At 48.1% G+C, this 24,522-nt stretch overlaps 1 protein-coding gene and 1 pseudogene across 2 annotated transcripts in view; one reads left to right on the plus strand and one right to left on the minus strand.

Moving 5' to 3' along the window:
* RABEP1 (rabaptin, RAB GTPase binding effector protein 1) overlaps positions 1-24,522 on the minus strand; it is a 919,122-nt gene that overhangs the window by 753,692 nt on the left and 140,908 nt on the right. The window lies entirely within an intron of this gene.
* Positions 19,684-20,970, plus strand: LOC144824765 (uncharacterized; annotated as a pseudogene).

Genomic DNA, 24,522 nt, shown 5'->3' on the forward strand with positions numbered 1-24,522 from the left:
AAGGTAAGCCCGTCTGCGCCCGTCCACGCCAGACTGAGCCCTGGGCCCAGGCCCCCTGCGTCTTCTAGGTCGACACCTATCAGCTACTCTCCAGAGACCCTCCGTCAACTTAGGAACCCCACCCCTGACCTTTGCCTTCATACGATCTCACCTGAAGAACAGCAAACAAAATGCGGCCAATGCACTTATAGCTTTACTCCTCACACCCCCCCAAAAATACAGTGGATTAAAATGGCCCTGCTTAATTGCAGATCCCTCCCCAAACACAGTACTGAGATCAACCTACTCCTGCTAGAAACAGACATTGAGGTGCTGTTCCTCACTGAAACCTGAATCAATCCAGCATCAGACCCCGACATATTCAAGCTCTACCCCCGGGGTACCTAATCAAACATCACGATAGACCATCTGGTACAGGGGGTGGCATTGCAATCATTTTCAAGACCCACCTTTCCTGCCAGTTCAAAGACAGCCCGATGCAGGACTGCGAAAACATCCGCTTTTCCATCCATCTTTCCCCGGTAAAAACTCTCGCAAGAATGCTGATCTACCGACCCCCGGGATCACTTGGGCAGTTCTCTATCTCCCTAGTGGAAACAATCACATCTCTTTCCTGTCTCTCCCCCAACTTCACTGTCTTAGGTGACCTCAATATTCACTTCGACGATCTAGAAAATAAAACAGCAGAGGACCTAAAATAAGATCTAGCCGCTCTCAACCTCGCCCTGAAAAGCCACTACCCCACACATATCAAGGGCCATCTCTTGGACCCCATCTTTTCAAATATCTCCGAACTAACAGCAAATGAGTCCCTCCCCATCCCTTGGTCAGATCACCACCTTATCCTTCTAAAATACCCCATCTCGACCGAAGCCACTATCAGACCGCCATCCCAAGCCCCTTCCCGCCCGTGGCAAAAATTAGATATAGATGCCTGGATCAGCAGACTGGCAGCCTCTACTCCCACTCTCGATCCAGACCCATCCTTAGCGGACATTCAAATTCGTTCCTGGATTGAAGAGTCTCTAGATTCAGTCCTCCCCAATAAACCCCTCCCTAGCAAGAGGGGATTATTTAAATCACCCTGGTTCACTCCTGAACTGCGCGAACTAAGAAAAAACTGTAAAAAGCTAGAACGCCTCTGGAGGAAAGACTGGGCCTCAAAGAGCAGAGACGATTACAAATCGGCTATGAATTGCTACAAAACATGTATAAAAGATACCCAAGCCGCCTTCTTTGAAGGAAAAATACTAGCCGCAGCAAACTCTTCCAAAGAAACCTACCGTATCGTTCGGTCACTAATTAAACTCCCCGAACCCCAGCCTATTGCCGATCCCTCAGGCACCAGATGCACTCAACTACCTGAGTTCTTTTCCTCCAAAATCCACAAGATCCTAGAAACCTTCCCCACCCAGAACCCCCTGCTAAACCTACCACACCCGCCTATACCCCCAGACGCACCCCACCTTGACGCTTTTTCCCCAGTATCCACAGAGATTTTTGTTGCCACCCTTAAACTAGTGAAGAGTGGCTCACCCACTGACCCCGCCCCCATGAACAAAGTCAAATTGGTCACCCCCACAGTGTCCCCCCTACTTACTAGTCTTATTAACGCTTCCCTCACTCAAGGTATTGTCCCCACTAACTGGAAAAGAGCGATAGTACGCGCACTCCTAAAGAAATCCCATCTCGACCCTTCGGATCCATCCAATTTCAGACCGATCTCTCTCCTCCCAGGCATCAGCAAAGTGGCTGAAAAGATCGTGAATCAACAACTCTCCACTTTTCTGGAGTCCAACAATCTCCTCTGCCACTCACAGACAGGGTTCAGACCAGGGCAGGGCACCGACACCGCCCTCCTGGCCGTAATCGAAGAAGCGAGATCCATCTTAGACGCAGGGGGATCAGTGGTAGTGATCCTCCTGGACCTGAGCTCCGCCTTCGATACGGTGGACCACACCATCCTCATCCACCGTCTCAACAAGGCAGGAGTCACTGGTTCTGCCCTGGCCTGGCTCAAATCGTTGTTGGTACACAGGACCTTCGAAGTGGCTGACAGTCACGACCACTCCCCCTTCAGTGTGGGGTCCCCCAGGGATCTTCTCTGAACCCCACACTTTTAAACGTTTATATGGCCCCACTAGACGACATTGTTTCACCTTTTGGCATAAAGGTTGTCATGTACACAGACGACACCCAACTAGTCGTCGCCATTAACCAATCAACACAGTGCATGGAGAACCTGGTCTCCTGCCTTCAAAATATATCAAAATGGATATGTGTCTACTCCACGGATGGCATGTGTAGGCGTGGGTGTGGTCTCTTTGGCACCTATCTCCATATCATATGGGAATGCCCTGAGGTGGTGCGATTTTGGAAACGTATACATGAGGTGATGGATGAAGTAACGGGTGTTGTGATGATGCCGGAAGCCCGACAATGTTTATTGAAAGTGTGGGGTCCGAATGATTATGACGTGTCGCAGCTTCGGTGGGTGACCCTTGCCAATATGGTCGCGAAGAGGGATATTGCACAGTTGTGGGGGTCCCCGAGGCCGCCTACAGTGACTGCTTGGAATGAGAGTCTGGACTGGTGCATGTTCAGAGAGAAGACAGTGTATATGGCACGTGGCAGACCCAAAAAATGGGGGAAGATTTGGAACCAGTGGAACTCATACCGTGGAGATATCTGTACGCCCCCACTCACTGCGATTCCTAGTCCTTCCCAGTCGCCCTGACCTACATTCCTTCTAGCTGTGGTATATTGTGCTGTTTATATGCAATTCTACCTTTTGCGCCCTCCCCTCATCTGTATTCAAAAAATCTTTTCTCCTGTTGTCATATATCTCCCGTCCTCTTCGAGCGCGGACCTAATGGCTGTATTATTGCTGTATTGCCTTGATTGTATGTTTGATGTGTTGTTTCATTTTGTTTTATATAATAAAAAAAGTTTTTTAAAAAAATGGATATGTGACTCCCGCCTCAAACTCAATGGAGAGAAGTCGGAGATCATGCTACTGGGTGACCCACGCAAACTCCCCACCTCTCTATCCTGGCCGCCCAGCATGGGCACCCCCCCCCCCCACACCAAAAAAGGAAATTAAGAGCCTGGGCATCTGGTTAGACCAAGACCTCAGCTTCAGAGTCCAAGCATCACTTACAGAGTCCAAGCAAGAAAAAACGCCGGCACTTGCTTCGGCCTCATGCGAACAGCCAGGAAAATCCTTCCCCTGATCCCCCCCCCAGTCCAGGAAAATCCTAATCCAGGGCCTCGTCATGTCAAGACTGGACTACGGAAACGCCCTGTACCTAGGTGCCCCAGTATCAGTCATCAACAAACTGCAACACGTCCAGAATGCCGCGGCAAGACACCTCACGGGGACCAAACCCAGATGCTCTGCCAAACCCGCCCCCAAATCACTACACTGGCTCCCAATACAGGAGCGGATCACCTTTAAAACCTTGTGTATCTCGCACAAAATTCTTTATGGCAGAGGCCCCCCCATATTGAGACCCTTCTTTAAACCTCACAAATCTACTAGACAGTTAAGATCAGACACTCTCTCCCTGGCCAATGTCCCCAGAATTAGAAGAGCGCGCACCGGGGGACGCCTCTTCTCATACAACGCCCCAAAACTATGGAATGCCCTACCCCTCACCATCCGGAAAGAAACCAACCTGCTGCCTTTCCGCAATCAATTGAAGACCTGGCTTTTCCCCTACTAATCTTTGCCCCTAATAAATCTAAACCCTAGGGACCTTGCAGGTTGAGCCACAGCGCTGGCACGCCTCCGGGTAGCTACGCGCTCTATAAATCAGATTCAAATTCAATTCAAATTCACTGGTCCTCACAACTCCCCACCACCGATGCTCCAGTCCCCTCCTCTGCTGCAAGCCCCTGAAAAGTAGGTGCTAAAGGCTTCCCAACTATTACAAAGAACAATGGTCCTAAACTTCGAGAGGATATTCAGACAAGTTGATTATAGACTACAATGAGTGATCCAAGTTTGCTTCCTATGTCCAGCCGGACATGGAATATTTATTTGGTCAATGTATAAAATACAAAATATGGAAGTACAGCAGAATTACACGAGGGCACAGTCCTGTACCCAGGGTGAGGGAAAGAAAAAAATGGAGAAAAAGATAGAAAGAAAAGTGTTTTTTCAGGCAATAACTTTGGAGCGAAACGTGGCTTGCATTTTCAATACATTGTACATCAAGTTCACGACAACAGTATCTACAACAGATAAACACAATGGTAAATTTGCAGCACTGTTTGTGAAAGTCGACGTTTCGATCCCAAGCTCCTATACTAGCGGGATCATCATTAGGACTATTTAAATGATTACCTGGTTGTTTAAAAATGTCGCCTGTTGGGATAAAGGGAGAGAAAAGATGGTGACTCATATGAATCACATATAGTGACTATACCAACATATCAGCAAGGATCGGTGACAAGAAAAACACCTTAATACGGACTCAATGGTAAAATTGTGACAAGGTTTGGTAAACCGGCGCTTCCATCTCTTCTAGGTTGGGTAACAAAGAGAGAGATGAGGGAAGTCTGGGCAGTCACACACGGAGGAAGGTAACAATGCAAAACTTGTGACTCCCGCGATTAAACCTCAGGTTATAATGACATCAAGACGGACCTTAATACGGACTCAGTGGTAAAAGTGGGACAAGGTTTGGTAAACCGGCGCTTCCATCTCTACTAGGTTGGGTAACACAGAGAGATGAGGGAAGTCTGGGCGGTCACACACGGAGAAAGGTAACAATGCAAAACTTGTGACTCCCGCAATTAAAACTCACGGTATAGAAATTTGGCGGTCGTCGCTTTGCCCATCTAGCCCCCGCTTACTGGAACTCTCTTCCTCTCACCATCAAGTCCAGCCTGACTCTGTTTCAATTCAGGAAACTGCTCAAAACTCATCTTTTCCCATCTTTAGGCTAATTCTTCCTCCTCCGACCTTACACTCACCTACTTACTCGGTCATGCAGCACCAGGAAACCTCCGGTGTCAGTGCGCTTTATAAGTGTCACCTAACATAACATAACATAACAGTGACATCAAGACGGTTGTATAAACAAGAGAATCACGGAATCGACAATCGTAGGTTCAGAACGGTCACATTGCAAAGTGATGCGGTCGATCGGGTTGACATTGTTATAATGTGGTAGTAATTGCATGGGTGAAGATTGTGACAAGTCGGCGCAATGGCAAACGTGACTGCATTACGAATAACCGCGTGAAGGTGACATGGTGAAGCCGGTAATGGCGAAGTGGTTGGTAGGGCCTGCCGTTAGGTGAAGAACCAACGCTAACCTTGACGTAGTTCGGAGTGGAGTTCCGTGTGTCCAAGATCTGGGATCAGGGTACTGGTAATTATTCCTAAAGGGGCAAGTGAAAGGATATAGGTTGAACTAATTGTGGACGGTGCGGGGTACCGACAAACCAGTGTGCTGGCGTAGGAAGTTTATGCGGTTACCTGCATGTCCTGGTGGTGACTATTCCATTAAGTGGCATAAGCTGGGTTTCTCGATAGGGCCCAGGGGAGGCTGTCGCATACGGTCGCGGTATGGTTCCTTATGGAGCTGAGGGGAAAGGGGATTGTTAAGATTGAGGAACCCGTGCCTGTGCGGTGGTTAAGGGCGGGTGGGATTCGGAAGGGACGAGGGGCATACCTTAATTAAGTCTCTTCTGGCGTTGAGGTGGTGGTCAATCTGCCTGGTCAAGCACAGAGGCAGCAAAAACACGGGGTTCGCGGTATGGTTCCTAATGGAGCCGACGGGAAAAGGGATTGTTAAGATTACGGACCCTAAGCATGTGCGAGGGTCGAGGCGGGTGGGACTTGGAGTGAAGGGCTTACCTCAATTGAGTCTCTATGGGCGTTGACGTGGTGGTCAATCTGCCTGGTTAAGCGCATTGGCAGGAACAGCACACAAGGCACGGAGGTGCCGGTTATAAGCTGTGGTAGGGACGCGCCATTTTAGGTCATGGGTATCGAAAGTGAGGAAGGGACTGGGCGTACAGAATTGAGGAAAACGGCAGCGGCCATTTTGGAACGGTGTGTGGGTCTGGTGCTTAGTGCAATGGTTTACAGTGGTGTGGTACCAGTTGTGGGGCAGAATTTGGCATTAAGGTCTTATGGGTGAAGTTGTCCTTTTGGGACAATTAGCTGGTGTGAATTTGTGACAATATTTACATTAATTACATTTCTGTAGAAGTTGTACACAATACATATTTGGTGCACTTATATACAGTCACATTTTTATATACAATTCACATTTTTTCAGCTTCTAAAGCCTGGATTCAGGTGTGTATCACTAGTCAAGAACCAAGGGTAAAAGTCTTTCCTGTCCATATTGGTCAGTTGACCGGTGTGAAAGGTCATTTGACAGGATTCAGCAGAGTCCAGACGGTCAGCGATTCAGAGCAAAGATGTCCAATCTTCAGTTCTGTTCAGCCCTTGTCTTATAGAGTCCAACAAAATTATTGATTTCAATTCAGCTCTGTTCAATAATTGTGCCATGTTGCCACCCCTAGGTGATAGTTTCAGTGTTTGCAAGACTGTCCACCGAATATCGTCCTCACTGTGGTTGGCATCCGTAAAGTGGTCAACTAGTGGGGCATTAGGTGTCCTGCACCTGATGCGGCTCCTGTGCTGACAAATTCTTGTTTTGATCTTTTGGGGCGTCTGACCAACATACACTTTCATAAAAGGGCATTGTATTAAGTAAATTACGTTACACGTATTGCAGTTTGAAAATGTGTTGCATCTTACTGTAGCGTTGTTAAACATGAAACTTTTCCCTTCAATTGTAAATGGGCAAAGATTACAAGTCCCACATTTCCGGTGCCCCACAATGGGGGACAGACCCCATGCAGTTTCGAGAGTGGTGGATTGTGTAGAGCTGGGTAGAGCAGCTCTGACCAAGTGGTCTTTGAGATTCCTACTCTTTTTGAAAGCAAACAGGGGCCTTTCAATGTTCAGAGTACCTGCATTTATAATCAGCCAGTGGTGTAGTATCATTTTATGCAGTTTGTTTGATACAGGTGAGAAGGTGGTAACAAATGCTATTCTTTTGGGTTTGGGGGTTAGCAAGGTGTCTCTAGGACAATACCAAGCTCGTTTTGAAGCATTTTTCACTATTCTCCTTGGGTAGCCACGGTCTTTTAATTTCATGGATAAGATACCGGCCTCTTTGAAATAATCTTCTTTACAGGAGCAATTCCTTCTGATTCTCAAAAATTGAGAATACGGGAGGGAATCTCTCAGTGCCCTAGGGTGGTTTCTAGTATAGTTTAAGAGGGTATTTCTTTCTGTCGGTTTTCTGTACAACCGTGTCAGCAATAGACCGTCACAATGAAAAATAGTGAGGTCCAAGAAAGCAATTGAGAATTTGTCAGTTGTGATGGTGAATGACAGGCCAGAGCAATTATTGTTCAGCAAGTGAAGGAATAGGCGTAGATCATTGACGTCTTGTTTCCAGATGATGAAGATATCGTCAATGTATCTACGCCAAAAACCAATGCTGGCAAAGAATGGGTTGGTGGGTGTCAGGATAACATTTGTTTCGAGTTGGTCCATGAAGAGTACCGCCAGATTTGGGGCAAAAATTGCGCCCATAGAGGTGCCTTTGATTTGTTGGTAACATTTTTTGTTAAATGTGAAAAAATTGCGAGTCAGGCAGATTTCCAGGAGCTGTAGAATGAATAAAGTAGGTACCGTGTGCGGTCGAGGACGCAAGTCCAATGTCTTTTGTATCACCAATAGGGCTGCTGTCTGGGGAATATTGGTGTACAAAGACTCCATGGTGCATAATGTATTTGATGAGCGATCATAGGGATGTTGTTCTATCAAATTAATCATTGCCAATGAGTCTCTAACATAGCATTTGGTGGGGGGAACAAATTCTTTAATGAAAAAATCTACATAGGACCCAAGGGTTTACAAAATGGAGCCACAAGCGGAAACGATTGGGCGACCTGGGGGATTGGTTGTATTTTTATGAACTTTGGGGAGTGTATATATCACTGGAGTGCTGGGACATTTCACGTTCAAGAAATGGAATTCCTTTTTGGTGAGGAAGCCAACGTTGAGTCCCTCAGTGGTGATTTTTGAGATCAGGCCTTGAATTTCTTTGGTGGGATTGGATGCTAGTCTCAGGTAGTGGTTTTTATTGTCCAGTTGTCTTTGGATTTCGGCTGTATAAGTATCCTTTTCCTGTAGTATTATGCCACCCCCTTTATCCGCACTCTTTATTATTAGTGTCTCATTGGTTTTGAGTGAACTGATGGCTTGTTTTTCTTTTAGGGTAATATTGTAGGGAATTAATCTTTTGCTATTCTGTAGGTTGGATAGGTCTTTAAGAACCATTTTCTCGAATGTGAGTATTTCAGATGGAATCATTCCTGCTGATGGCAAAAATGTAGATGGTTGGCGGAAAGGAGTGTGGGCGATGGTCTCAGGAGTGGGGTGAGTTTGAAAGAAGGCTTTGAGGCGAATACGCCAAAAAAACCTGAGGAGTTCCGTCTGGAGTTCCATGAAATTCGGTGGGACTGTGGGGACAAATGCTGTTTGCTGTTTGTCGAGAGGTGTGCAAAGGAAGGAGGGTGGGGGGGCTGCAGCTCTGTCGGGCATGCTGCCGGTCAAATAACAAGGGGGAATTAACCTGGCTACTGGTTTGAGAACCTGCTCTTTAATTTTGACAGGCTCAACAAAAAATTCAGCAATGTATCATGCTTGGACCAAGTTGTTTATTTAACTTTTTTTCTTTTTTTGGGAGAAATTTCAAACTTGTAAAGTCTCAAAATAAGGATAACATTTTTCTCTTTGATACATTCAAAAAATAAAGGCAAAACTTTGACATACAAATGAACAATAGACTCTAAACACAAGAAATGTAAACATTGAAATATACATTAATGCAATCCTGCACCAATTCCTTTCCACACTAATTTTTAGTTTCTCTAAATACTCTTTAAAGCCCAGCAATGGCCGGTTATCTAGTTTTTTGGGGAAGAACCACTTTTCGCAAATGCCGACGCATTTCAAGTTCCCATACAACTTAAGGAACTGTCATCAGGGCTTCTTAGTTTTCAATAGGGAATTTGTGTGTATAAATTCTAAATGAACAAAACAGAAAAAAACTTTGTGTCGGCGCTTTGAACAGAATTCCTCTTGGAATCTCTAAGTGCACGATGTGCCATGTTAAAAATAGAAATACCTGTGGTATTCTGAATTAGTTTCTCTTTCTTGTACTACATGGGGTTGCAATTCTCGTCACTGCGGGCAAACTCGCGGGGGGGGGTGGGGGGAGTAGCAGGTCAAACATAACAAATAATTATTGCAGTACGTTGCATGTATGAACTCAAAATGAGCCTGCTTAAGGATGGGGGGGGGGGGAGATAACAGCGGGCGCGTACCTGTTTATTGTACGAATCACATTCCTTCTTAGCGTATGGAAAGCAGGGCCATCTGCTCTTGATGTTTTACGTCCTATAGGCAATAGATGACATGAATTGTTTGGAAGACGCTTTGTCACTGCCACATAGTAACAAATTCTCAATGAACCTTGCCTTCTTGAGGGATTGAGTGTTATTCTTGCCTCTTGAAACCAAGCTTTTCATTCGGACTGTGGCCCTTTGCCCTTACAGGGGCCGACGCGATTCGTTGTTTTCCTCTGTGAATTACAAGACATGCTTTGATTACCCTCAGCGTTTCTTTACATCGAGTGCTTAACAGGTCTGATGGTGGCGGGGTCAACATTCGTGAAAGGGGTACGGGCCAGGAAAACACCCGGCGATTCTCCCATATCACCCCCGCCAACCATCTCAAGATACACCCCTCCTCTCGCGCCCAATCCCACAACGGTTAACGGTGACAAATTTGCCACAAGATGTCCTCGGCCACAGGGCAGCAGCTGATTCCGCTTTTCGTAATGGCAGCGGCAGTCCTGTGCTCGTTAACAGAGCCGCCAGAGCCAATTCGTCTGTTGGTAGTGCCTAGTGGGCCACCGCTGGTGTTCCATGTGTGGCGGCGAAGCCCCCTACCCGCAGGGGCTATCTCTACCTCTTGGTTGCCTGGAAAGTGGGGTGGGGATGCAAGGTTTGGTGGCATGCTGTCTCTCGTTGGGCATGGTCGGCTCCCATTTTCCCGGGTACCAAGCCCCACCTCTATTTGCATGGTGTGGGTTGCATGCATGCGTACGCATGCAGCAGCCGCTCATGTTTCCGCTTTTGACGGTAGCCCCCGGTACTCCCCAAGCAGCAAGGCTCATCCCCTGGCCGGGGCCTCCCTAGATTGCCAGCAGCTGCTGGTGTTTCGGTTTGTGGCGGCGTCCCTGCTACTCCCCGGGCAGCAATCCTCACCTCCGGGGGGAACTACCAAGGTTTTGTGTTGGGAGTATGCACCAGTATTTGCAGGCACCGCCCATTTTCACATGGCCCAGGCCATGAGGGCGCAGGACAAGAATGTGGGCGTGGCTTAAAGTTTATAAAGTCACGTAAACGAGACTGCCATAGTGTGAGAGGATTGTAAAGGGGCAACCGCTGTATGGATGAGCGCGGTGATTGGCTTATCGGTTTGGTCCCGCAAGCAGTGACTGTCCAAGCAGTTTTGCATCACTAATAATAAAAAATAAAAACAAGCATTTGCAATACAATAGGTCTCGCATTAGGAAAGTTTGAGCTATTGGTCTTGTAAATAACAATTTTTTTTATTTATGTGTTGGTTTTGAAAATAGCTAAATTAATAGCTTTGTCATTTACAATGCCAATAGTTATAACTTTGGCAAATGTGACACCTATAACCTGGGGTTGCGCTGAGTGATGCTGTGGTGGTGCTGAGTGGTGCTGTGGTGGTGCTGAGTGATGCTGGGGTGGCGCTGAGTGGTGCTGGGGTGGCGCTGAGTGGTGCTGGGGTGGCGCTGAGTGATGCTGGGGTGGCGCTGAGTGATGCTGGGGTGGCGCTGAGTGATGCTGGGGTGGCGCTGAGTGATGCTGAGGTGGCGCCGAGTGATGCTGGGGTGGCGCCGAGTGATGCTGGGGTGGCGCCGAGTGATGCTGGGGTGGCGCTGAGTGATGCTGGGGTGGCGCTGAGTGATGCTGGGGTGGCGCTGAGTGATGCTGGGGTGGCGCTGAGTGATGCTGGGGTGGCGCTGAGTGATGCTGGGGTGGCGCTGAGTGATGCTGGGGTGGCGCTGAGTGATGCTGGGGTGGCACTGAGGAGCTGTCCTGGGCAGCACTGAAATAATGAGGACTGGAAGTCAGAACGTGGAGTGTGAATGAAGGGGGGGGGGGGAGTACAATAGTTAAAAGATAAAACAAGGGGCAGTGTGCGAGTGGAACGGTCGGAACCTAAATAGGGTAGTGGGTGAGCAGTGATTGTAAGAGTTTTTAAGCAGAGTGGGCAGTATATGACCGTGCATGAGTAGAAGGGTTAGCGTGCACACAGTGTGTGAGCAGCAGAAACAGGGAGTGCAGCTTGGGATCTGAGGCTTTAAAGAGCTATGGGAGCAAGCTGCTGGAAGGAGCGTGTGAGCACAAGGGACACACACACAAAGCAGTCTGAACAAAACGGACAGGGAGCAGAAGAGGCTGAGCGCATGCAGAAGGGACAGGGTGCAGAGGGGCCAAGGTGCAGAGGGGACAGGGTGCAGAGAAGGAGCAGAGTGCGGCATGAGGAAGAGGGACAGGGAGCAGAGATGGCAATGTTTGAGTTGAGAAGATAGAACACCGAAGGGGCAAACTGTGTGACAGGAAGGGAGCACAAAGGACGCGGTATAAGCAGAAGTGGCAGAGACCTCTGTGTTTGGGCAGAAGGGGCAAGACGCAGAGAGGGCAGAGTGTAAGCAAGAAGAATGGGCACGAAGCGGAGAGGGGTGTGTGTCAACAGAAGAGTGTGAGCAAAGTGAACAGGGTGCAAAGGTAGCAGTGTATGAGTAGAGGGGGCAGGGTGCAGAGGGGGCGTGCATAAGGTGGGAGGCAGGGGCAGTGAATGTGCCGAAGGGACACAGAAAAGGGAGCAGTATGTCAGCTTAAGGGGCAAGGTCTGGGGGCTGTGTGAGCGAAGACGGCATTAACTGAATACGAAACGTTATTTTGCCATGGAATTGACGGCACTGCAAATGTTGCAATTAATCAAACTGCATACATCTTTTAGGTTGCTACACTCGGGTCAACTTTGGAGGCAAAGGGCTGTCTTGTCTCCGAAAGTCACAGATCAGGTACATGTGAGCTCGTGTGTATGTATGCATGTATAAAACACCCATATACGAGAAAGTGTGTAAATGGGGTATACACAACTTTCAGAACTAGCATGGCATTCGTGAAACGGGTGCAACGCTGCTGGTAAAAAAAACAAAATACATGACCACGGGGAAGTCTTCCTGGGTGGATGAGGGGTGTGGGGTATTGAAATGCCGTCAGCTGCTCGTTCATATGCAAACGCAAAACATCTCGAGCTGCTGACTCTGCCGAACTGAGATGGATTTAGGCATGTTCACACAGGCGTTGGGAAGGAAGCGTGATGCCTGAAAGAAACCCCGTGCACAAAAGAGGTGTTGTGCTTGAATAAATAAAATAAACCAGTTTTGTGTGTTGTCAGTATGTTTAAAAGCAGCTCACCACACAGAAAACAAGCTCTTGGCATTGCTGTGGGGGGGGCGGGGCGGGAGCGCATTGACGGGGGAGCAGCAGCCTTTGATGTGCGGCATGTAATTGAAACCAGGTCCCCATACATACTTCCTGCACCATGCGATTTAAGCATATTTTTGGGAGTCCTTGAGAGAGTGAATGCACTTATTTAAAACGAGATATATGTTGCAGGTGACATCGCCGAAAGAAGCTTTTAGGGGCGGGGGAGCGGATCCCTTTGAAGCACGGCCTCGCGGCCGTGAAAGAAGTGTGAACAGCAGGGATGTAATTAGGAGGGGGGAGGAGAAGTGGAGAAGTGAAGCTGAGCACGCTGGGGAAGCAACAGATGGCTTTGATGTAGACGCGCGAGGCAGGAGGATGGAAAGCGCGTGCAGCAGGGGGCGGAGCGGAATCGAAGTGAAGCTGCTGGTGGCAATGATTCGAGGCAGGCGGATGGAAGCGCGTGCACGGATACATGCACTCGTCGAAATCTGCCGCCTGGTTTAGCTTTCCTGATCCAACACTATAATTCTCCCCTATCTATTCCTTGCGGAATGGGATAGGCGAGACCTAAAGAGGTTTGTTTTCGGTGCCAATTGATGCAAGTGAAAGGGCAGTCACACGGACAAAGTGCTTTAAATAATGCAAGGGAAGGAGTTCCATTGCATACTACCGATGTGTGGCTAGGGCAACAAGGAGCAGGCTGGCATCCTGTTTTCGGGGGAGCTGGGTAAATGAATAATAAACGTCTTACTTGCATTTCAGAATATTTCACACAGAAGCCACAAGGGTCAAGTGGATGAACTCTGCATTAGCCGGTCCATGCTAAGGAGAGACGGCCAGAGGGAGTGGCAGGCAATTACCATAATGTATGTCAGTACAGCATGATATTTCTGTGATGTCGGTTTAAGATAATAATGATCAGCTATGGGTGTGCAGCTAGTTTGGAAAGAAATAGAAATAAAAAGAAAAAGAAGGATAATGCTTGCTGTTTCCCTCTGAGGCGGAAGCCGGAGGTCTACTGTGCTCTCTTGCACCTCTACTTAGAAAACGATTGATTTAATAATTGTTTTAAAAATTGTACCATATTTTAATTGTAGCGCTTTTAAACATCCCTGACACCCCCCACAGCGAGACTACTTCGCTGAGGCACAAACACCCCCTTTCCACAGCGTCGCTCTATCGAGGCGCAGGGAAGCTTTGAACACCACTTTGGCCGCCATCTTAGATTGGGCAGGCTCGCCGGAGAGCTCGGCGCCCCTCTCGCCCTCCCTGGGTATTTAATAGGGCGCAAATCGTTTCCGCGTGATAATGCTTGCTGTTTCCCTCTGAGGCGGAAGCCGGAGGTCTACTGTGCTCTCTTGCACCTCTACTTAGAAAACGATTGATTTAATAATTGTTTTAAAAATTGTACCATATTTTAATTGTAGCGCTTTTAAACATCCCTGACACCCCCCACAGCGAGACTACTTCGCTGAGGCACAAACACCCCCTTTCCACAGCGTCGCTCTATCGAGGCGCAGGGAAGCTTTGAACACCACTTTGGCCGCCATCTTAGATTGGGCAGGCTCGCCGGAGAGCTCGGCGCCCCTCCCGCCCTCCCTGGGTATTTAATAGGGCGCAAATCGTTTCCGCGTGATAATGCTTGCTGTTTCCCTCTGAGGCGGAAGCCGGAGGTCTACTGTGCTCTCTTGCACCTCTACTTAGAAAACGATTGATTTAATAATTGTTTTAAAAATTGTACCATATTTTAATTGTAGCGCTTTTAAACATCCCTGACACCCCCCACAGCGAGACTACTTCGCTGAGGCACAAACACCCCCTTTCCACAGCGTCGCTCTATCGAGGCGCAGGGAAGCTTTGAACACCACTTTGGCCGCCATCTTAGATTGGGCAGGCTCGCCGGAGAGCTCGGCGCCCCTCCCCACCCTCCTCCCGCCCCGCCCAAAGTATGTATAAAAACAACAACATCGCCCGTCCGCGCAGCGGGCGGGCGCAGCTGGCGCGCCGGCGGAGCGTCGAAGGCCGCGCCGGGACCGGGCCCAGGGCCATAATCCCTGCCCCCCACCTCTCTTATGCCCGTAACACACTCCTGGAGATCCGTCCACCCAATGGCCCGCTCTGCACCAAACTTGATGTCTCCCTCATGCAGATGCCACTACATATACAATGTGAACACTGTAATACTCCGTTAGTGTTCAGTAATCCAGCAAGGGATGTTAGATCCTGCATTACTGAGGATGAAACGTATGTCTCCATGGCACTTATTAATGCGCGCTCCCTGGGCAAACACTGCCAAGATATAGCTGACCTCATCAGTGACAATTATTTAGATATACTCTATATTACAGAGACATGGTCCGATGAGGCATCCGCCCCTGACTATGTCACGGCAGTCCCCCCAGGCTACAATGCCTACCGACAGGACAGGTCCACAGGAAAGGGAGGAGGGATAGCCATAATAGCGAGAGAACATTTCAAAATTCGTTGCTCGCCAATACCTATCAACTCTTGCGAAGCCATGCTGTTTGATATAAAATTAACCCCCACCTACAACTTCAAGGGAACACTGATTTATAGACCCCCGGGGTCAAGATCTGCATTTCTCACCAATCTCAGTAATATTACCGAGTCTACAGCATCGGAAGACTCTACCACGATAATGGGAGATTTTAATTTCTATTTAGAGCTTCCTAGTGACAGGGATATTGCAGCCCTCGTATCTGACCTAGACATAATGGGCCTCAGACAACTGGTTAAAACTCCTACCCATCTGGCAGGCCATACGCTGGACGGTATCTTCAGTAATGTGGAAGGACTGTCTATCACCTCAGTTCTCCCTATGACCTGGACTGACCATTCAGTCATCTTTAGTAGACTTGCCATCAAAGGTCCTCAGAGAAAAAAAGCCGCCCCTGCGAAAAAAGGCACTTTCAAAGCATGGAACGATATCAATCCCAACGACTTAACGTTTCTTCTCAACTCCACAATTCCGGAGTTATCCACTGACCCCATCACCGCAACCAACCAATTCCAAAAATGGTTAGGTGAAGCTACAACTCAGTTGGCACCCACCAAATCAATATCCAAAAATAGAAATATGCCCAAAGCTCAGTGGTATACGGTAGAACTTAAAACTCAAAAACAACTAACCAGGAATAGGGAAAGACACTGGCGAAGAACCTACGACAGTGAAAATAAGGAAAAATATAAGAAAGCTCTTGCTACTTATAAAACAATGTTAATTGCAGCAAAGAAGGATTTTTTCACACGCCACATAGAAACTGCCAAAAACTCCAGCAAACAGCTATATCACATTGCCAAAACCCTTGCTGGCAATGCCCCGGATCTTAATCCACCTCCATCGCAAACTCTATGTGATGCTTTATCGGAATTCTTTTTTGCAAAAGTTAACGACATTTATCAAATATTTAACTCCGATCAGGTTAGTAGTAGTACTACTACCCTCATGATCACTCCCAGAACCACCATGACCTGCTTTAGTCCCCTTACCACTGACCAAATCAAGGGCATAGTAACAACGATCAAAGCTGGATCCGCCATGGATCCCTGCCCATCCTCCGTACTTGCCAAGGTATCGGATACAGTAATTCCAATTATTACCACGGTCTGCAATACAATCCTGGCGTCCGGATCTTATCCCGACTCACTTAAATACACCCTGATCAAGCCTCTGCTTAAGAAGCCTGGTCTAGACAAAGGAGAACTAAAAAATTATCGCCCTATAGCAAACCTCCCGTTTCTAGCTAAGGTCATAGAAAAGGCTATGAACCAGCAGCTATCAGCCTACTTAGAAAACAACAACCTGCTAGATGATACGCAGTTCGGTTTCCGCAAACATCATGGAACGGAAACCGCTCTCATCAAAGCAGCTGACGACATAAGAATCATCCGTGATCAAGGAGGAACTGCTTTGCTAATTCTCCTTGACCTGTCAGCTGCTTTCGACACGGTTGACCACAAGATCTTGGTCGACCGTGTCGAGAAGATGGGCATTACGTCCACGGCCAGGGACCTGTTGGCTTCTTTCCTGGCCAACAGAACTCAGGCGGTCACAGTGGGCCCTTTCCAGTCGGCTGACCTATCGCTGCCGTGTGGGGTTCCTCAAGGCTCATCCCTAAGTCCGACACTATTCAATATATATGTGTCGGACCTTGCCAGTGTCATCAAAGCATACGGGATGGGCCTAACCTCATACGCTGACGACACTCAGTTGGTGCTGGCGATAAAGGGCGACGGACAAAGGGTGGCAGAAAGATTCCAAAGTGGGATGATTGCCATCGGCGAGTGGATGGCAAAGAATTGCCTAAAGCTCAACTCCAATAAAACGGAGGTGGTCATCTTTGGTAATCTCTCCCCAGCGTGGTCGGCTACCTGGTGGCCATCGGCCTTGGGCACACCTCCCAGTCCCACGGTCAAAGTCAGAAACTTAGGGGTTACTTTCGATGACCAGCTTAACTTCATGACCCATGCAAACAAGGTGGCAGCTAACGCCCATTTTAAGCTTAGGATGGTAAGAAAAATCATACCCTATCTACCAGACTCCGCAGCAAAAACTCTAGTCACCTCCTTAGTGCTTACCTCGCTAGACTACTGCAACGGTCTGCTGCTCAATGCTCAGAGCAGAGTTACCAAAAAACTACAGACCGTGCAGAATGCTGCCGCTCGCGTTCTGTCAAAAAAAACCAAGTTTGCACCTATTTCAGACACGCTTAAAAGCTACCACTGGCTGCCAATCCACAACCGGGTAAAATTTAAATCTTTGTGTACAGTATATAAATCCCTACAGGATCAAGGACCCCGTCACCTCAAACATCAACTGATCCCTTACAATCCATATAGAACTCTCAGATCCACCTCTCTTAACCAATTAGTGGTTCAACGAAGCCGAACAGTTTTCTGGGGCGATCGCCGCTTTTCAATTGCAGCCCCTAGACTCTGGAACACTTTACCTAACCATATAAAAGCAAGTCCCACACTTCTTCAGTTCAGAAAAAAACTGAAAACATGGTTATTCAATCAGTGATCCATTTCCGTACTTCCTGATCAAGGTGAGACCTCAATGCACTTTCTAGCGCCGAGACGCCCAAGGGTAATTGTACGCGCTCTATAAATGGCAGTAATAAATAATAAATAAATAAATAAATAAATAAATAATAAATGCGAATTATTGAATTATGCTGCAAGTTTGATAAGAAATGGGATTCATCATAACAAGGATTGTAGGCCTATATTAAATTTACATGTTAGGCACGGATTGTTAATGCAGGTATGGAACGTACCTAGAGTGTTTTTTCTGCTGGAACTGGTTAGATACCAACCGTGGATGGAAGCATTTGCCATCATTGTAATGCTACGGAATGGAATCAATGAATGAGGCTGACTAGTTTCAATGCAGCAGTTTAGCTGCATATGGGGTACATTGGGTAATTAGCAAGTGCCTAATGAGCAGACATGATGTTGGCGCTGGCGGTGATTTTAATGTTGGGGAGTAGAATTTGTAGTCTATCAAAGTGCTTTCTGGTTAGTGCATATAATACGCCAATACTGCTGCTACAGCGAAGGGATGGCCCTGCAACCCCAATTAAGCAGTCTAGACAGCGCTCAAAGGATCGCAGATGAGGAAGTATAGTGTTAATTTGAAAGGGCCCAGCTACAATGGTGTTTAGTAGACAGCCTGTCAGGTTGTGGTATGGCTGGCAGTTGGGCATCACAGTGGAGCCATGTATTAACCAGTTACCTTGTCAGGCACGGCTTAACTGCATCTATGAAGTGAGTATGAGTATGGCTTGATTAAACAGTGCTTCATCTTACAGGTGGTTGTGGCAAACCTTAGGGCCCCGTCCAGCCGCTGACACGTGATCGGAAGAGGCACGGCACAGCTGCATAGGAGGGACGGCCGGACTAGACACCAATTCAGACACTGGCAGAAGCCTTAGCACAGAGGGTACAGCAGGTATTGGGGCAAGGATATGGGGGAATGCAGACCAAAAGTGGAGCTAAATTAATCTCACAACTTTCAGAAGGGCGTAAACCCATTATGAAAGATGAAAGAGAGGTTGGCCATGTTTCAGGTCATGATAGGAGTTTGAGGGGTTTATGCCAAAGTAACTTTCAGAAGGACTGTTGGACTTGGCCCTTCTGGCAGGTTCACCCCTGAACTTTTCCATGTGGTCCTGTCCCATGTATATAATCCCCTGTAAATTCTGCCCGTGCCTCTGGCACATTGTAAAGTGTATGTTTTTATCTAATGTGTTTGCTATAATACAAATGCTATTTTTATATATAACCTTGTGTGGAGTTTCCTTTGTGGTGGGCCTTGGGTGTTGTTGTTGGGTGAGTGCACAAATACTTAACCTACATTGCCTCCGGGATAAGCCTTACTGCTCGCGTCACGTTACCTAGAGGGTGACCAGGGGTTATCTTTGGCGTGTAACTCCCTTGCCCTGACTAGAGTGGTGGTTTCTGCCTGGCTTTGGCGCAAGCCTCAGCCAACTGGAAATCCCATTTCTAACAAGGACGCAAGTCCAATATGAAAGCCGATGTTGGCAGGTTGTGCATATTCTATGTCTCTATGCTGGCTTGGGTGAATACGCTTCAGAAGAGCGCAAGCCCAATATGAATTCTTGACATTGGATACAGCGGTGCAACTCAAAGAGGCTGTCTTTATAATAAAAAATAATAATAATTTTTTTATTTTTAAAAACACACACTACCATGCAACCACTAACCCTGGTGACAATTCCGTCCATACAATGCTAAAGCGGTCCTCTCTCAATTGAAAATGTATTCGCTCACCCCCACGCACACTTGAAGTGATGGAGGACCAGGGTTCCCCGTCCTGGTTTTCACCGGAGGCTAGCTACGAGGACACCGAAGTATGGGCGAAGTTCATGGCCATGGGGCATGCAAAATGGCTGGAGTGGACAAGGAAGATGTTGGCGATGCAGAAGACGCAGCAGCAATCAGCAACACTCACCTTGACAGACACCGAGGGGTTGGAGCCAATGGATCCTGGCCTTGATGTCCAAAGTGTTCAACCTGCCAAAAAGAATCAACCGGCAAGGGCTGCTGCGGGGGGAAATTAAGAAAGCCAAAAAAGGCAATGACAAGCAAGCAGGACTAGAAGCTCCATCAACCTCACAAGGGAAGGGCGTAACAGGCAGGAAAGACGGTGAAGGACAAGACCCAGGAACTGAGAACATCAGTAACACCACAGGGGAGGGACATGACCTACAAACAAGTGGGCTGGCTGCACAGAGGCAGACCAACCAACTCGCACAGGAGCTGGTTCCCAGCCTAACCCCGGGAGCATCTGGTTAGGGGCTGCAAGAAGGACTGGGTAAGATGATGGAGACAATGCATAGCTTTGTGGCATCCGCAAAAGTGCTAGTTGGGTCAGCACAAGGGGCAGGCTCCCAGCACCAAGCAAGCGGGTGCGAGTCAGATGTGGGTGCAAGGCCGCAGTCCTCCTCTGGAGTTGCGGACCGAGACCTCTTCTTTGGCAACGGGGGATTCAGCCACGGGGGTTGCGGACGTTACTGCATGTGCGAGTAGCAAAGGGGTTTTGGTTAGTTAGGCCTGATCCTCCGCTGCTCACAGGATGATCATCTCTGGCATGGAGAGTTCCTTTAGAAGCCAGAGAGAGAATTTGGAACAGGGAGTTCATTGACATTTTCTCATTGCTTACGTTCGCCAAGGAAGTGGCAAACATCACAGTGTCGAGTAAGGATGTGGATAAACAGCTAAGTGGAAAAGGAAGGTTAAACCAGAGGAGGAGACAATAGACAATTGGTTAGAGGCATTGCCATGTTATCCACGGTCATCATGGAGAAGTTCCCCAAACAGGGGACGGCCCTTTGCAAATATAACAGGGTAATTTATGAGGATTACAAGCATAATGGGGGCACAGGCTGCTTGCATTACGACTGAGTTCAGGCAAAAGATGGAGCAGGCACCAGAGAGGTCATGAGATTGTCGGGTGCTTGAACTCTGGGTGCAGGACACGGGTAATGGCAACAGCCATACTGGTAGAGACACCTTCCTGTAGCACAGACAGCCAAAGGCATACTATTCTAAACAACAGTTTAGGCATTCCTTATAGGGCAGGGACCCGGGGAGGGGGGCTATCAGCATAGGGCCATTAACACATGCAGGCTATATAACAATGGGGCATGCTCTTGGGGCGCCACATGCAAATTCACACACAAATGCCCAAAGTGTGCGGGGTGACACCTGGCAACCAGTTACAGCAGAGGAGGCAAGACGGATAAGCCAAGATGCGCGAACATCGGGGCAAAGCAGCCTTAACTGTTCTCAGTCGCAACACTCCATGCTAGCACCATCACCTATTTCCTTTTCTACCTTGTCCCTTATTCTTAAAGAGTACCCTAGAGCAGCAGAGTGGGAATTAACCATAAGGGTTTTAGTGAGGGCTTTAGGATTCCATATTCTGGACCCGCAGTTAAGAGGGACCAAGACCTACGCTCAGCCATGGAAGCACCAGGGGGGGTCAAGGAGAAGTTGGAGAAGGAGTGACTTTTGGGAGGGTGGCTGGGCCTTTTGCCCATTCACCCCTTCCACATTTCATTGTGTCTCCTCTGGGGATTGTGCCAAAGGCAAAAAAAAGAAAAAAAAGGAGCAGGGCAAGTAGAGGATGATTCACCATCTCTCTCACCCCAAGGGGTCATCAGTAAATTACTACCTGGACAATGAAGCATGCTCAGTTTGTTATGCTTTGTTTGATGAGGCAGCCGATCTGGTGCGAGCAGCGGGAAAGGGTGCTCTTATGGTAAAAGCGGGTATGGAGTCCGCTTTCCGCCTGCTCCCAGTCCATCCCGATAGTTTTCACCTATTAGGCATGCAGCATGCAGTGGGACGGCCAGTATTTCTATGATAAATGTACGCCCATGGGCTGTGCTGTGTTCCCTATTCGAATCGTTTGCATGCCTCCTCGAGTGGGCATTGAGGCAGAGCGACCCCCCTCCCCCAGGGAGCGCCTTATATTATCTAGATGACTTCCTCTTCATTGTTAAGGAAAGTACCAGTGAGTGCAGCGAGACCCTCTGTGCATTTCAGCAACTTAGTCACTTGGGGTGCCCTTGGCTCCAGAGAACACCCAGGGTCCAACCGAATGTTTGACATTCTTGGGCATTGAAATTGGTTCTACAGCAGGGAAGTGCAGGCTGCCAAAAGATAAGGTAGAGGCAGGTCCTGGGCAGGAACAAAGCGACGCTGGCCACAATTCAGAGCTTGCTGGGCAGGCTGAACTTTGGGACTAGGATCATACCAGCTGGTAGAATCTTTGGCAGGCGGCTTGCTAGAGCAATAGTGAAAGTAGCGAAAGTCCATCACTTGGTGCGCCTTAGTGGGGGACTGAAAGATGACCTGCACATGTGGCTATCCTCTCTGAATGAGTTCAATGGGGCGCTGCTGTGGCGCACACCGTGGGGCAACAGTCAGCAGCTCCAGCTGTTCACTTATGCGTCTGGGAGGGAGGGGTTTGCTGCCATTCTGGGCAGAGAGTGGTGTGAAATGGCCTAATGCATGAAAGAAGCACAGGCTTACAAAAACATCACTGTTCTGGAAATGTTCCCAATTATTTTACCACTATATCTACGGTCACAGGACTTAGCTAACAAAAGGATCACATTCTGGTCAGACAATAGGCTGTGGTGCAGCCAGTTAGCTGCCAATCTGGAAGCTGCCCGGTCTTGATGGGACTGTTGAGGGAATTGGTGAGGGGGTGCCTTTTGAGGAATGTGGAATTTTGTGCAAGACTTGTCCAAGGGGTGAAGAATGTAGCCGCTGATGCTCTTTCTCGTTTTCCGTGGACAAAATTCCGGTTGTGTTACTCCCAGGCGATGGAAGAGAGGACACCCTTCAAGGCAGAATGGTGGTGCATGGTACAGTGGAGCAAAGTATAGTGGCCTTGGGAGAATTATCATTGGACCCTGGGACACGAGCCAGATACCAAGCGTGTTACAGCGCATTTACACCAGTGCCCAGTTCCCTGAGATCAGGGAAGGGCCACCACCCTGTCGGAAGAGTGCCACAATTTGTGCTGTGGGCTACAGACTACAGGAAATCACACGCATGGGTTTCGAGACACCTGGAGGCAATCGCCCACTTTATGAAGCTGAAAGGGGAGGAGGAACCAACTACAGGTTTCCCTGCAAGGGCGGCACTTAAAGGATGGGCTAAGCAAGAAGGAGTGAAGTCTCCTGACCAGAGACCACCATTGACTTGAGCATGCTGAAGGGGTTGGTGGGGGCAATCCCGGTCATCTGTAGTTCACAGTATGACTTGCTACTATTCTCCACCACATTTTCGCTAGCCCTTTTTGGGGCCTTTCGGACATCCGAGCTAGTGGCACAAGCAAAGAATGACAAGAATGACTCCGAACCGACAGTGATGCATTAAAAAAAACAGATTAACTGGGTAAAGGCGCAGTAGTCTGTTTGTATACCATATACCACATAACACCTTGGGTCTGGGAACCGGATAAAAGAGTAAGCGGGAAGAGACCAAGTAAGCAGAATGTATGTCAACGGGTTAGGATACCAACCACCTCATGGAAAGAGGAGAAAACTGTGTTGCCCAAACCCCATCATTCACAATTCGTGAGTTATCATCATTTGGGTCTGGCCTCCTCTTGGTTCGGGTACTCAGTCTAGGAGAGTGACTGGGATGCCCTCAGCTGTTTACCAATCAGAGGATGGCTGACTCGACTGAGCACACCATGAAACCCATAGGCATAGACTCTTGCCAAGTGAAGAGGGTTCAAAAACAAAGAATGACAAGTGCAGCGCTAAATAATACGAAAAAGGTGTGTTAAAAAGGACTACGGGAACTCCATAACAACAACTTTATTTTCAGAGTGCCCCTGTCATGGTTAAAAAAGCAGACCGCTAACAATTGAACTCAAAAGTTAGACGATAAAAAGGTCGACATGTTTCTGCCCTCGCTGAGATCTACAAGTATCGGGGCATTCCTCAGGACCAATTAGCTAGAAAATATAGATAGCCACTGCTGTGAAGTGAAGAACCAAAAAAGTGCTAAATATAAAGTAAACAGTTCATATACTCCACCGACATTATCCAACTTGGCAGCAGTGGAACAAATTGTCGGTCACCCACAGAAGTTGGGTGTCACCCTCACCTCTACCTGGTAATTACTCAGGGAAGGGGGCGCCGCTCTGTCCGTCGGTACCCCAGGGCGGTCTATGAGCAATGACTGGTCATTGCTCATAGACCGCCCAGGGGTACCGACGGACAGAGCGAGCCCAGGGGTACCGACGGACAGAGCGGGGCCCCCTTCCCTGAGTAATTACCAGGTAGAGGTGAGGGTGACACCCATCTTCTGTGGGTGACCGACAATTTGTTACACTGCAGCCAAGTTGGATAATGTCGGTGGAGTATATGAACTGTTTACTTTATATTTAGCACTTTTTTGGTTCTTCACTTCACAGCAGCGGCTATCTATATTTTCTAGCTAATTGGTCCTGAGGAATGCCCCGATACTTGTAGATCTCAGCGAGGGCAGAAACATGTCGACCTTTTTATCGTCTAACTTTTGAGTTCAATTGTTAGCGGTCTGCTTTTTTAACCATGACAGGGGCACTCTGAGAATAAAGTTGTTATGGAGTTCCCGTAGTCATTTTTAACACACCTTTTTCGTATTATTTAGCGCTGCACTTGTCATTCTTTGTTTTTGAACCCTCTTCACTTGGCAAGAGTCTATGCCTATGGGTTTCATGGTGTGCTCAGTCGAGTCAGCCATCCTCTGATTGGTAAACAGCTGAGGGCATCCCAGTCATTCTCCTAGACCGAGTACCCGAACCAAGAGGAGGCCAGACCCAAA

Source organism: Lissotriton helveticus, chromosome 3_1 (assembly GCF_964261635.1).
Source record: "Lissotriton helveticus chromosome 3_1, aLisHel1.1, whole genome shotgun sequence".
Classification (NCBI taxonomy): domain Eukaryota; kingdom Metazoa; phylum Chordata; class Amphibia; order Caudata; family Salamandridae; genus Lissotriton; species Lissotriton helveticus.